We start from the raw sequence: 13,470 nt of genomic DNA on the forward strand, positions 1-13,470 counted from the left end.
GAGTACATTGTTTAATGCCATCAGCAAAGAGCCCTTGCCACAAAGCTCATTGGCCAAGAGTTACATCACAAGAGTCCTCTCTCATCTTACTAAAATGTAAAATTTATTCAGAAATGAGAACATAGAGCCACAAATATGTTTCGGTAAAGATAAATCTTTGTTTCAGGAAAGAGGCTCTTGGGCCTGGCTGTCTATGATTGTTGCTGGTTCCTCAGTATCGGAAAGACTGTGAGGTTAGGGAGCGGCTGTTGAGGGAACAGAAAGATAGTCCTGAGAAATGAGACCATGTGCTCTGAATGCCCCAGAGCACTCTTACATTTTATTTTTCAGATAAGGTGCTTAGAAAGGTTTTATTTTTTAAAACCGAGTTGCTGAAGTTTTGTGGGCCTTTCTTACGTTCAGTGTTGGTTAATTTTTCATGTCACATGAAGTGTTGAGATAGCCGGGAGCATTTATCTCAGAGAAGAGAATTAGAAGTCACATGATCATTCCCCCAAGTATTATTTGAATCATTGTCAGGGCTTCAAAAAAGCAGGGCTTTTTAAAGTTGCTTTGGGGACTAATAAGTGGAATATATAGGGAGGAAAATTTAGGATCACTGAAGAGAAAATCTTTCCAACACATATAGCTATCAACAAATACCGTGTAAGCATTCCATTATGAAAAGTCGTGAGTTCTCTCATTACTGAGCGTGCTTGAGCAGAGGTGATAACCTTCATCAGCAGTGTGGTGGAGAGTTTCTTCGTTTGGTCTGAGGTTGGACAAGGCGATTTGGAAGGAAGGTCTTCTCTTAGATTCTGTAATTATTATCACAGCCGTGAGACATCGGATGGCTTGAGATCATGAGCAGTTTGAAACGGAAACTTGTTGTTAGCGCCATCAAGTCAATTCTGACTCCTAGTGACCCTGTGCATAGCAGAGCAGAACCCTGCCCGGTCTTTTGCACCATCCTCTCACCTTCCAGCGCTCTATCAGACAGTGCTCCACTACTCCTCATAGGTTTTCCTGGCTAAGTTTTCCAGAAGTGCGTGGCCAAGTCTTTCTTCCTAGTCTGTCTTAGTCTAGAAGCTCCCCTGAAACCTGTCCACCATGGATGACCCTGCCAGTATACATAGCTTTCACATCACAGCAACACACAGCCACCACATTATGACAACTGACAGATGGGCGGTGTGGTTCCCTGAATGGGAGATGAACCCCGGGCTGCAGTGGTGAGAGCACCAAATCTTAACCACTAGGCCACCAGGGCTGGCTAAACCAAAAGTAGGTGATTCATTTATCCGCCAAATATTTGTCAAGCACCTGCTGTGTGTCAGGCACTGTCCTAGACACTGAGGATGCAGTAAAGAACAAGACTGACAAGGTGTTCTAGGGTTGGCAGACAAGCATTGAGCTAATTAACAAATAGGTAAGACAATTTCATATCAGGGGTACGCCCTGAAAAACACGAACCAGGGTGATGGCAGGGGGTGATTGGGGCAGGCAAGGGTTGAAGATCTGTTTTAGATTTTGAGGGAAAGTCTCTTCCAGGAGTTAACGTTTGAGCTGAGTCCTGAATGCAGGGGTGGCATCTGCCCAGAGATGACTGGGGAAGACTGTTTGCAGTAGAGGGCATGCACAAGGGACCAGGGCAGGAACAAGCTTGGCATGTGTGAGAGGCAAACAGAAGGCTGAGTGAGAGGCCCAGGGGAATGTGCTATGGATGGAGTAAGGCACAGGGAGGGCCATATCTCAGAGGACCTCTCACAGGAGCTTAGCCGTTACTCTGTCCAGTGGGAAGCTGCTGGAGTGTTTTCAGTAAAGAGTGGCATGCCCTGATTCACATCTCTAAAAGATGACTCTGGGTGCTTTCTGAAGGATGAATTATAGGGGGGCAAGGACGGAAACAAAGAGGGAAATAGGAGGAAATTCGAGAAGTGTGGTTTCACAGAAGCCAAAGAAGAAAATGTTTCAAGAAGGAAGGAGTGGGCAGCAGTGTTGAATACACAAAAATGAACAGGAACGTCGTTGGTGGCCTCGATGAGCAAATGTTTATGAGTGATAGCTTTGCAAGCCCATTTAGAGTGAGCTTAGGAAAAAAATGGGAAGTGAGTAAGAGAACATGGGGAGTAGAAACCATTCTTTCAAAAAAGGCTTGTAAAGGAATACAAGGACCTAGGAATGCATCTGGAGGGGAGTATGAAATCAAGGGGTCATTTCTAAGGTAGGAGTTACTACGACAGCTTCTCTGTGTGCTGGTGGAAGGGGGTCTCCAGAGAGGCAGATGCTCGGGATGTTGGACAAAGAGTGGGTAACTGCAGGAGACAGATCCTCAAATCAGCACTGTGAATTGTTTTGCCTTTTTGCTGAAGTCCATAATTTCGTTATCCTTGATGTTGATTAGTTTGTTGGGATGTTCTTGTGTTAAGTTGAACCATATGAAATCACCACTATTCACACATTTTTGACCTACAGAAACAAACAGCATCATATAATTCTACCTAATAGAATTAAAATTTTCTGTTCTTATCTTAGACAATTTTAAGTTTCTTTCATAAGTCTTTATAATTTATATATATTTTTAATTTGGAAACAATCTCGAACATGTCTAAAAGTTGCAGTTACAGAGCAAAGAACCTTTTTCCTCAAAAAACATTTGAGAGTAAGTTGTAGACCTGATGTCCTGTCTCTCTCTAACATTTGAGTGGGTATTTCCTGTAAATAAAAACATTCTCCTGGGGCTGGTCCCATGGCCTAGTGGTCAAGTTTGGTGTGCTCCACTTCAGCAGCCTGGGTTCAGTTCCTGGGCACAGACCTACACCACTCATTGGTGGCCATGTTGTGGTGGCGACCCACATACAAAACAGAGGAAGATCGGCACAAATGTTAGCTCAGGGCAAATCTTCCTCAGCAAAAAAAAAAAAAAAAAAAAATTCTCCTGCAGAATCACTATACAGGCTAGTAAAATCAGGAAATTCACATAAGTACATTGCTACCAGCTAATCTTCCCACCCCACTCAAGTTTTTTTTTAAATTATTTTATTGAGGACATATTGGCTTATAACATAGTGTGAATTTCAGGTGTATATTATTATATATCAGTTTCTGTGTAGACTGCATCATGTTCACCACTAATAGTCTAGTTTTTATCCATCACCCTACATATGTGCCCCTTTTCCCCTTTCACCCTTCTCCCACCTCCTTCCCTTCCAGTAATCACTAATCTGTTCTCCTTACCTATGTGTTTGTTTCTGTTCCACATAGGAGTGAAATCATACAGTATTTGTCTTTCTCTGTCTGGCTTGCTTCGCTTAACATAATACCCTTACGGTCCATCCATGTTGTCACAAATGGCACAATTTTGTCTTTTTTATGGCTGAGTAATATTTTATTGTTTATATATACCACATCTTCTTTATCCATTCATCCATTGGTGTGCACTTTGGTTGCTTCCACATCTTGGCTATTGTGAATAATGCTGCAATGAACGTAAGGGTGCATAAATCTTTTTGAATTATTGAATTCATGTTCTTTGGATAAATACTCAGCAGTGGAATAGCTGGATCATATGGTAGTTCTATTTTTTAATTTTTTGAGGAATCTCCGTGCTGTTTTCCGTAGTGCCTGCACCAATTTGCATTCCTGCCAGCAGTGTATGAGGGTTCCCTTGTCTCCACATCCTCTCCAACACTTGTTGTTTCTTGTCTTGTTAATTATAGCCATTCTGATGGGTGTGAGGTTATCTCATTTTAGTTTTGATTTGCATTTTCCTAACAATTAATGATGTTGAACATCTTTTCATGTGCCTGTTGGCCATCTGTATATCTTCTTTGGAAAATGTCTGGTCATATCCTCTGCCCATATTTTGATGAAGTTGTTCCTTGTTTTCATATTTGCAAATCATGTATCCGACAACCCACTAACTGGGAGAAAATATTTGCAAGTCATATATCTGACAAGGGGTTAATTTCCAAAATATATTAGAACTCATACAACTCAACAACAAAAAAATGAACCACCCTGTTCTAGTTTTTGCCGGTTGTCCCAGTAATGTCCTTAATCATGAACGGATCTAGTCAGCATCACGTTACATTTAGTTGTCATGTCTCTTTAGTCTCCTTCATTCTGGAACAGTTCCGCATTCTTCCCTGATTTTCATGACCTTGACACTTTGAAGAGTACAGGTCAGTTATGTTGTAGAATGGCCCTCGATTTGGATTTGTCGTAATTATTTTCAGGTTATGAATCTTTGGCAGTGTGGTAACCAGCCTTCACATTGGTCCCACCTCCTGTTATTCACGTCCTTGTGCAGTCTCCTCCCACTTTGTACGAGAGCTGATCTTTGTGACCCAGAGCCCTTAGCAGAAGTGATTGGGTTATAAAAGTGATCTCTGGGATCACTTGCTTTCGTGTTGTGAGCAGCCCTGTGGATAGAACTGCATGGCAAGGAACTGAAGCCTCCAGCCAACAGCCAGTGAGAAACTGAGGCCTGCCAATTATGTTGCGTGAGCTTGGCAGTGGATTTCCAGCCCCACTTAAACCTTGAGTTGACTGTCACCCTGGCCAACAGCTTGACTTTGACTTTATGAGAATAAACAAGAATCACGCAATTAAGCCACTCCCAGATTCCTGACCCCCAGAAACTGTGACATCATAAGTGTTTGTTGGCTTAAGTTACATGATGAATGCAGGCAGGAATGTCACAGAAGTGACAGTGGGTTCTTGTCATCGCATTCTGTCAGGTGCACGCAAGTTCAATTCGTCCCATTACTAATGATCTTTATTTCAATCCCTTGATTAAAGTGATATCTTCTGGACTTTTCCACTGTGAAGTTGCTCTTTTTTTTTTCTTTTAATTAATGAATATTTTGCTGGGAGATACTTTGAAACTATGTAAATATTCCTTTGTTCATCAAACTCTCAATTTTTTAGTTTATTTTTCTCAGTAGGAGATCTTGGTTTCCAATTTTATTCAATGGGATATAATCTGTTACTATCATTATTTATTTTGATGCTCAGCTTGTCCCAAATTTCATCTCAGGTCCCTTTAACCTGGCTCCCGTGTTCTTTGGACATGTTCTCATCATTCTTTAAGCACTTCCTTGATTTCTGGCACAAGATGTTCTAAGCTCATCATGTTCTTTGCGTGCCGCAGCCCTGAAATCAGTCATTTATCCAAGAATCCTTGATTCTTTTTAGTGGAAAGTGACATTGAAGCCAAAGGTCTGGGCACTAGGTGTGCCATCAGGGTGTCACTGCTCCCAGGCCCATTCAAAAGACACGCACATATTTACGTATATATATGTATATATATATATAAGCATATACAGACATGTATATGTAAATATACACATACATGTATGTATGTACAAGTATATACTACATATATATTTTATATATACTGTATAATATAAATGTATATGTTTTTAAATATAAAATAAATAAAATATGGAGATATATATATATTTAAATCCATAAGTTCATACTGATACCTCCAGTTGTAGGGTACTCAGGGTTTATTCTATCCTTCTACCTTTCCATATTAGTGACTTCCTTCTCCAGCAGTGAGACACTTGGGTCCCATTACCCTTATTATATTTATTTGTTTATTAATCCCCCATACATAACCAGTCTCCCATCCCCACTGCACCCACGGCTTCCCCCACATGGATGCCCTCTATTCAGGCTCTGACTCCCACTGCAGAGATACCTACCCTCATGAATGCCCTCCTCATCCCCTTGGGCCCCAGGCCAACTCTCCATGTGAGTACCCCACCCACCTCGCCCTGCTTAGGCTCCGACATACCACCTCAGGCTGCCCCTACATGTGGACGCCCTCCTCACCCAGTCAGGCCTTAACTCCCCGCGCTGGATCTGTCCTCTGGAGGGACACTTTCCTCATCCTGCTTGGACTCTGATCCCCACTCCAAGCTGTCCACTCCCAGTATGGATGCCCCCTTCACCCGACTGGGGCTCAGACACCCGACAGGCTGTCAAAGGCTGCCTCTCCTTGCTCTGCCCCATCTAATGGCTTTAGGGCTGACTTGTTCAGGGGGGAAAGAGGAAGAATGGGGCTTTATGATTTTGTAAAGGATGCCAACACTGAAAGGGGCACTCTGCTCCCCCACAGCTGAATCGTGAATTTCTTCTGTAGCAGTGGGTTCTAAATTTCCGGTTACATCAGAACATCTTGGGAAGCTTGTTGAAATACAAATCCCAAAGCAAACAAAAGACAACAATAAAAACAGGGAGCCACCAAAGTGTCCCTGGAAAATAGTTAAATAGATTATAGGGAGATAGCCTCAGTTTTCATTTTGGACTTTTGGTTATTCTTTAAATTTTCTTCATGTATCCTTTTAATTATAGTAGTAATACTAACAGATTGTGGGCCATGTTTTATAATTTTCTATATTAAAAACATAATTAGCATTATTAGTATTTTTTTAAACGGATACAAAATACAGAATTCAAGACCCTAGTGCTAGAAACTCTGATTCAGTACACCTGAGCTAAGGCCTGGGAATGTGTGCTTTATAAAATTCTCCATTTGAACATAATGATGAGCCAGGTTGGGGAGCCCCTGCTCCCCTGAACCCTCCACAGGAGTTCCCTCAGCAGCTGTCCGCGTGTCCATTGGACATCACACCAACACTCCATCACAGACAAACATTGACAGACACGAAGTCACGTGAGTCTCTGAAAATTCAGGATCTTTAGGTTTTGTTTTGAAGGCTCATGATCCTACTGATACTGCCTTCCGAAAAACAGTTTTCTCTGATTCTTGTTGTTAGTGAAGTGAAGGACAACTCTGAAAAGATGCAGGCTAAGTACTCTTCAGAACTATCAAGGTCAGCAAAGACGAGGAAAGTCAACTGTCACCGCCAAGAGGAACCGAAGGGATGTGACCACTAAATGTAATATATCCTGGATGGGATTCTGGAACAGAAAAAGGACATTAGGTCAAAAATAAGCATGAACTTTAGTTAATAATAACATGTGAATATCAGTTGATTAATGCAACAAATATACCCTAAAGGAGGATGTTAATAATAGAGGAAACAGGGTGTGGGGTATGTGGGAACTCTCTGTCCTCTGCACAATAATTCTGTAAATCTGAAGAGATTATAATTAAAAAGTTTATTAGAAAAAGGATGGAGGGTGTGACAGATGTAACGATGTGATATGGAAAACTCAATGGTAGCATTTTGTCAATCATCAGAAAAAGGTGAAAATATTTGAATGGGCATGAAGAATAAAAGTAGGATGTCATCACCTCCATGTGGGAGATAAGACACATGGCCATTATTGCAACCCATTGGTCTGAGTTCCCAAGAGTGACAGGACACTGCTGCTGCTGTTTCAGTAAATTTGAGGACAGAAAAGACAGATTGCTCCCAAAGGTCACTATATAAATGTCTTATGACCAGATGCCCTGAGGGAGGTTCTGGGCCTGCACGTAGACAGGGAGAAAGGATGACTCTGGCGGGTGAAGTCACATTCTTTGCCCTATGAGAACAGCTGTTATGTGCTAGCTGTGCAGCCTGTCCTTTGTTGGCAGCACCGACCCAGTGTTGTGCAGGGTAACCAGTCCCTGTTGCCTATGGCTCAGAGCCAAGTGTTCTCATTAAACAACAGCTGAAATGTTCAAGTTATAGCCTGTAAAACAAGGCAGCCAGATATTGTAGGCTGTTCCCCTGATGTCGGTGATAATAAACACAGCTGAAACAGAGAAAAACTGCATTTCTTTTTATACTGAGAGAGATAATATGTCCTACAAATGGGAGGGAAACCATACATTTTCTAAATTGCATCCTAAATTGGAAGCATTTTACCTGTTTCGGGTCTGAAAATCATCCTGCTTCATTTCTCTAAAACCAAAAAAGTTCTTTTAAAAACACAAATGACATTTTTATTTTACAGTTCTCAGAGAGAATGTAAAAAGAGTTTCATTCTGCCATACTTGGACCAATAAAACTATAATGGCAATGGCGAAAACATCAAAAGGACCACCATTGCCCACTCAAATCTGTGCTTGTGGTAGCCTGTCCTTTCTGTCTCTTTGGGCAGCAAGCATACTTATGTCAACTGCTGGAAGTGTCCCCTTCCTGCTAGACCCGTGTAGGATCAGGGGTCACCTGGGAGCCTGCCTGCCTGCTCCTGGAGGAAGCAAGCGGGAGCTGGAGCTGCACGTGCTTTGCTTATCGGCTGGCTATGTTGGTCAGAGTTCAGATGCAGAAAACATAATCCACTCTAGGTAAATTCAATAGAAAGTGATTTATTATAGGATTTTAAGTGGCTTTCAGAATCGCTGGAGGATTGGAGAAGCAAACTCTAGACTAAGCTTCCAGGAAGAACTCCCAAAACCATATGGCAGACCCTCCGAGTGGCTGCGGCATCTGCCTTGATCAGGAAGCTATCACAGCAGCTGCTGGCTGCAGAACCAGCCACCTCAGCTGTAATCAGGAAGCTGCCACTGCAGTGGCAACTCAAGAACATGTCACCTTTGCCACGGCCTGCAAAACGATACCCTACATCTTGCTTCTTTCCACATGACTCAGTTCCAAATCAAAGCCTCCTGTGCATACAAGCGGTGGGTAGAACGTAAATCACACTTTGAACCCGAAATGCAAGGATGTTTAGGATATTATTTTTTGCTTTTCAACCTCTGCACACTAGAAAGGGAGTTCTAGTGGATAATGAGTAATCTAATTTATGTTATCTGTCACAGTCGGCCCCTCTAAGCTGCCCAATTATGCATACATACTCCTCTTGTTATGTAGAACTCACTCCTTCCCCTCTAAGTTATTGCATCCCATTCGAAGTCCAGGATCTCTGAGTTTTGTGCAGCTCTCTTTATCAGGTCCAGATGAGGCTTCTTGTAATCCAGTGACCTGTGCACAAAAAGACTGCCTGTCTGCTCCCAATTTACAGTGGTGGCAAAGGAAAATTAAAACTCTCATTAGAAAGGGAGAGAATGGGGCTGACCCAGTGGCATAGTGGTTAAGTTCGCACACTCCCTTCAGCGGCCTGGGGTTCGTGGGTTCGGATCCAGGGTGTGGACTTACACACAGCTCAATAAGCCATGCTGTGGTGACATCCCACATACAAAATAAAGGAAGATTGTCACAGATGTTAGTTCAGGAACAATCTTCCTCACCAAAAAAACAAAACGTAAAAACAGAAAGGGAAAGAATGGGAAACATGCGATTGCTATTTGTATTAGCAGTGATCAAATTCCGTTATGCAAGAATGGTGAAAGCGCCCTGCACCCTGCTCGGTTAGTGGAGTAAGGCCCTTGGGTGGCCATCTGGAAGGACTCCCTTGTCCATGAAGCCTGGTCGGTTCTGGGAAGAAGACAGCAGCAACAAAGTTTTAAAATCTCTAACTCATCACATAAAACAGAACAACTGGTAGCAAAACCAAATACTCATAGACCACATTTACCTCAAAACTGCATGATAAAGTACCCACACAAATCCCCAGATATAAGCAGTGATGGAGGTCAACCACCAACAGCCACAAGACCTGCATGGTGTCAGTGTTTGTACAGAGGAAGAAGTGGGGAGGAAACAGCAGGGTGTCTGATGGACCCAGGGACAGGAGAACTCCAGAAGAGCTAACAGGAATACGCTAGAAAGCACTGTGGGCCAATTCGAGCACAGCCGCTGCACCTGGGTGGGGTTTTACCTAGTTTAGGACCAGGTGAGTGCGGGGGGTTCTGGGTGAGGTCTGGAAGGAGCTGAGGCAGTCTGGGCTGCACAAGCTCTTGAAACCGAACAGCCAAAGCTCCTTTCCAGAACAGGGGACCCATCTGAGGGGAAATTGCTGACTGTGGAGCAGGATAGTTGAGCAGGACAATGGCAATTGACATGGAGAGAGAAAGTCCAGATAAAAGCGAGGAAAAGGAAGAGGTAGGGGCTAGCCCAATGGTGCAGCGGTTAAGTGCACACTTTCCGCCTCTCAGCAGCCCCAGGTTCTCCAGTTCAGATCCTGGGTGCAGACATGGCACCACTTGGCAAGCCATGCTGTGGTAGGCGTCCCATGTATAAAGTAGAGGAAGATGGGCACGGATATTAGCTCAGGGCCAGTCTTCCTCAGCAAAAAGAGGAGAACTGGCAACAGTTAGCTCAGGGCTAATCTTCCTCAAAAAAAAAAAAAGGAAGAGGTACGGGAAATCTCAGAAAGCAAGCCACCATGGCTTTGAACGCTTCATGAAATCAACAGAAGAGGGAGTTCTGGCAAGTTAGTCACCTCCTTCTGAAGGTTCAGGAAAAGTAATTTTACATAATGAGCAACAGAAATGTATCAAGGTCCAATCTCATATAAAGTTATTAGAATAACAAAAAAGGACGGAGCAGAATAACGTCCCTACAGATGATGAAATCGTGCCAGAAAGACAAGTCAATACAAGGGGTCAAAACTGAAGCATCCTATTTTGAAATGAACTTAAAATACAAAACTTTAAAATTTGAAAAGAAATGAAGAAAAATATAAGATTTGAGACAAAGTGTCAAATATTGGCAATAGGCAAAGAGGACTTAACATCGATAACAGAAATCTTGAAGAAGAAAAATAAATCAAGATAACATAAAAAAATACTAAAAACTGTGATGCCAAAAAAAAATTTCTGAAATAAAAAACTTCATATTGAAAGAGCACACTGCATACCTGAAACAGTGCCCCAGAATGATGCAGTATAGTAATTTAACTGGGCTTTAAAGAAAAAAAAATCCTAAACAAAAAAGACGAAAGTGACTTTTAAGGGAAAATCATTAGATTATCATCAGACTTTTTGGATGAGACACTTTATGTCAGAAAAAAAAATGAAGTAATATACTTAGGACTCTCAAGGAAAGAAAATGTGAGCCAAGGATATCATTTTCAAATGCTTTAAGTATAAAAGCAGAGACAAACTGTTAACAGATAAGAACTCAAGGAGTATTGTCCCCATGAGCCCTTCTTGTGGAATGTGGCAGAGAATGAGCTTCAGACAATCAAAATGACTAGAGAGACATTGACATAAAGACCTGTGTGAATTGTAAATGTCTTGTTACTTACGGAGCTAAGATGAAGGTTGAAAGGGAGACAGCATAGTATGTTATGGCCATGTGCTCAAACAATGTGAATATAGTACAACTCTGAAAAAATTGGGAAGATAATGGTGCAAAATAAAAAAAAGTGCAAAAATAAAGTGCTTTCAGTAATCATATTGATGGTGGCAGTATTAGCATCGTTACTCTGACTCTGATGTGTGTTCATTATGGGATAAACCAAGTGAATAATCAGGGGCTATTCTAATTCTGTCATCCTCTTTGTCCTTGAGAAGCAGGTTTCTCCTCAGCATGGAATACACGTGCACACATAAACATGTATGCACATTCATGCACACATACAGTGGCCCAATAACCATGAGAATCCTCGGTACCCATGTTGTGGTCTTGGAATACAAGTTCCCCATTAACAGGAAGCAGAGCTTCTGGGAGAAGTAGCTGACCCCAGGTCTGTGTCAGAAATGCACAAAATGAACCTGGAACATCTTGTCAATCCAGTTAGCAGGAAAGCTATCAAAGATTAACTAGGGTCATATCAAGAGGACTCAAGAGTGAACTTGAGGAGGTTCACACTGGAACAAAGGTAGGACAATCTGAACTTCAGTCAGAATAATAATTGCAGTGGAATGAAGCTCATCAAATACGTTTAAATCCATGAGTTTGTGATGATTGTCTTTAAAAAATCTGGTCACTTTAAAAGGATAATATAAAATCATTTCTTTACCTGGAAAACTGGTAAATAAAGGGAAGGAATCAAGCTTATGACACTTTGAATCATAAGTATTGTACCACTGAGTAACCAAATAAGAGATGAGGGAAAGCATCTTTTTAAAAAAGTGTTACAACTAATAAATGAAGAAGAAATAAGGTAATTAGTATTTGGCAATCCCCAGTGAATTAATGGATCTAGGCATTGAGCATCAGTGGCTGTTAATATCAAAAAAGATAAACAATGGACTCTGTGGCCCTCCTATGAAACAGCACACCACCACATACAGTCTTGCCAAAGCGACTGCAACAAATTCTCACCAGCCTCTGGATGCAATTGCTGACTTGCAGGAAACATAAAGGACAGAGGAACATTTTGAACTACATTTTGAATGTGCAATCAGCAAAATCCAGGCTGAGAGAAACTCTACAGCGTGAATTCTTCAGCGGTTAAATTGTAAGGAGAAGAAAGGAGAGAGAATCTGTATATTAAGAGGCATATCACGCTTTTGAAAACAGGCAAGATTAAACTATAATCCAGGGATGCACATTTGAATGAAAAAGTCTTTTTTGAAAAGTGCAAGAGATTACTATAGAAATCAGAATAATGGCTACTTATGAGGGGCAAGGGGTTGTGATCGGGGTGAGGTGCATGGAAGGGGCTTCTGGGCTGGCTGCCAAACTTTCTGCTCCTTGAGCTGGGTGCTGTTCACCTTGTAATAATTCTACGTGTTTGTTTTGTGTAGTTTTCTGCATCTGAGTTTTATTTTACAATAAGAAGGTGAAAAGCATCAATAGATCTTTAGATCAGTAGTTTTTCCATGATAACTATTGGGTGAGCATTGATGGTTTTTATATTTAATTGACATACATGTATGGTGGTGATGTAATGGCATTTTAACCAGAAACTTTACTCTGACAAGCTTGTAGCAGCCTCTAAAGGCGTTAATAAAAAGTCACATTATAGGAGCAAGGTGTTCCAACTCTATCTAACAAATAGTAAATGTTACAATATGTTACCTCAATTTATTGGCCCCATTTCCCCAAATGCTCATCAACTATACTTTTGTTCCAGTATCTGCACAATAGAAGGGACATTGTAAAAGTGAGTTCACATGGACTCGTTTGAAGTACATCACTTTGTAGGGAGGGTTGAAATAGATATAGATGGCCCTTTCCTCAGCCTTGTGTTTAAAGAATACATATATAATATATTAGTGTACATAAGCCTAAATGTATGTTATATGTAAATATTGTATCTGTATACATAACATATGTGCGTGTGTGCACACATGCCTCTGCTGTTTTTTCATCTGCTCAATCTGATGAAAAATGACAAATGAGTCTTCAAAAGACAGAGTTTAGCAGCCGTAGGCATTACAAACGCATAAATTTTTTGAGACATATGAAGGTCATTGTGTTCTATAAATAATTGTGCTGTGTTGTTGACGTTGCTTAGGCTTAGGCATAAAATCCTCAACTTTTGCCAGACCGCCGTGCCCTTCTGGTCGGCCCGTCATTGACATGGCTTCCTAACTGGTTGAAGGCAGGTTGAAGTTGAGGGCTTTGCAGTCCTCCTTCTCTCTCCATAACCAAAATGCCACCTACTGCTCTCCTATCAAAATCTTTAAAGACCTGGTCTACTCTAAGGAGTTGAGATTCCCTGTTGCTCTGCCTTTCAAGGGCTCTGTATACAGACAGAGCAGCCCACATCCCTGGTCTGCAAGGTTAG

At 41.6% G+C, this 13,470-nt stretch overlaps 1 protein-coding gene across 2 annotated transcripts in view; it reads left to right on the forward strand.

The window, feature by feature from the left end:
* FIG4 (FIG4 phosphoinositide 5-phosphatase) overlaps positions 1 to 13,470 on the forward strand; it is a 116,299-nt gene that overhangs the window by 94,206 nt on the left and 8,623 nt on the right. The gene's annotated exons all lie outside the window — the stretch shown is intronic.

Source organism: Equus caballus, chromosome 10 (assembly GCF_041296265.1).
Source record: "Equus caballus isolate H_3958 breed thoroughbred chromosome 10, TB-T2T, whole genome shotgun sequence".
NCBI classification, from domain to species: domain Eukaryota; kingdom Metazoa; phylum Chordata; class Mammalia; order Perissodactyla; family Equidae; genus Equus; species Equus caballus.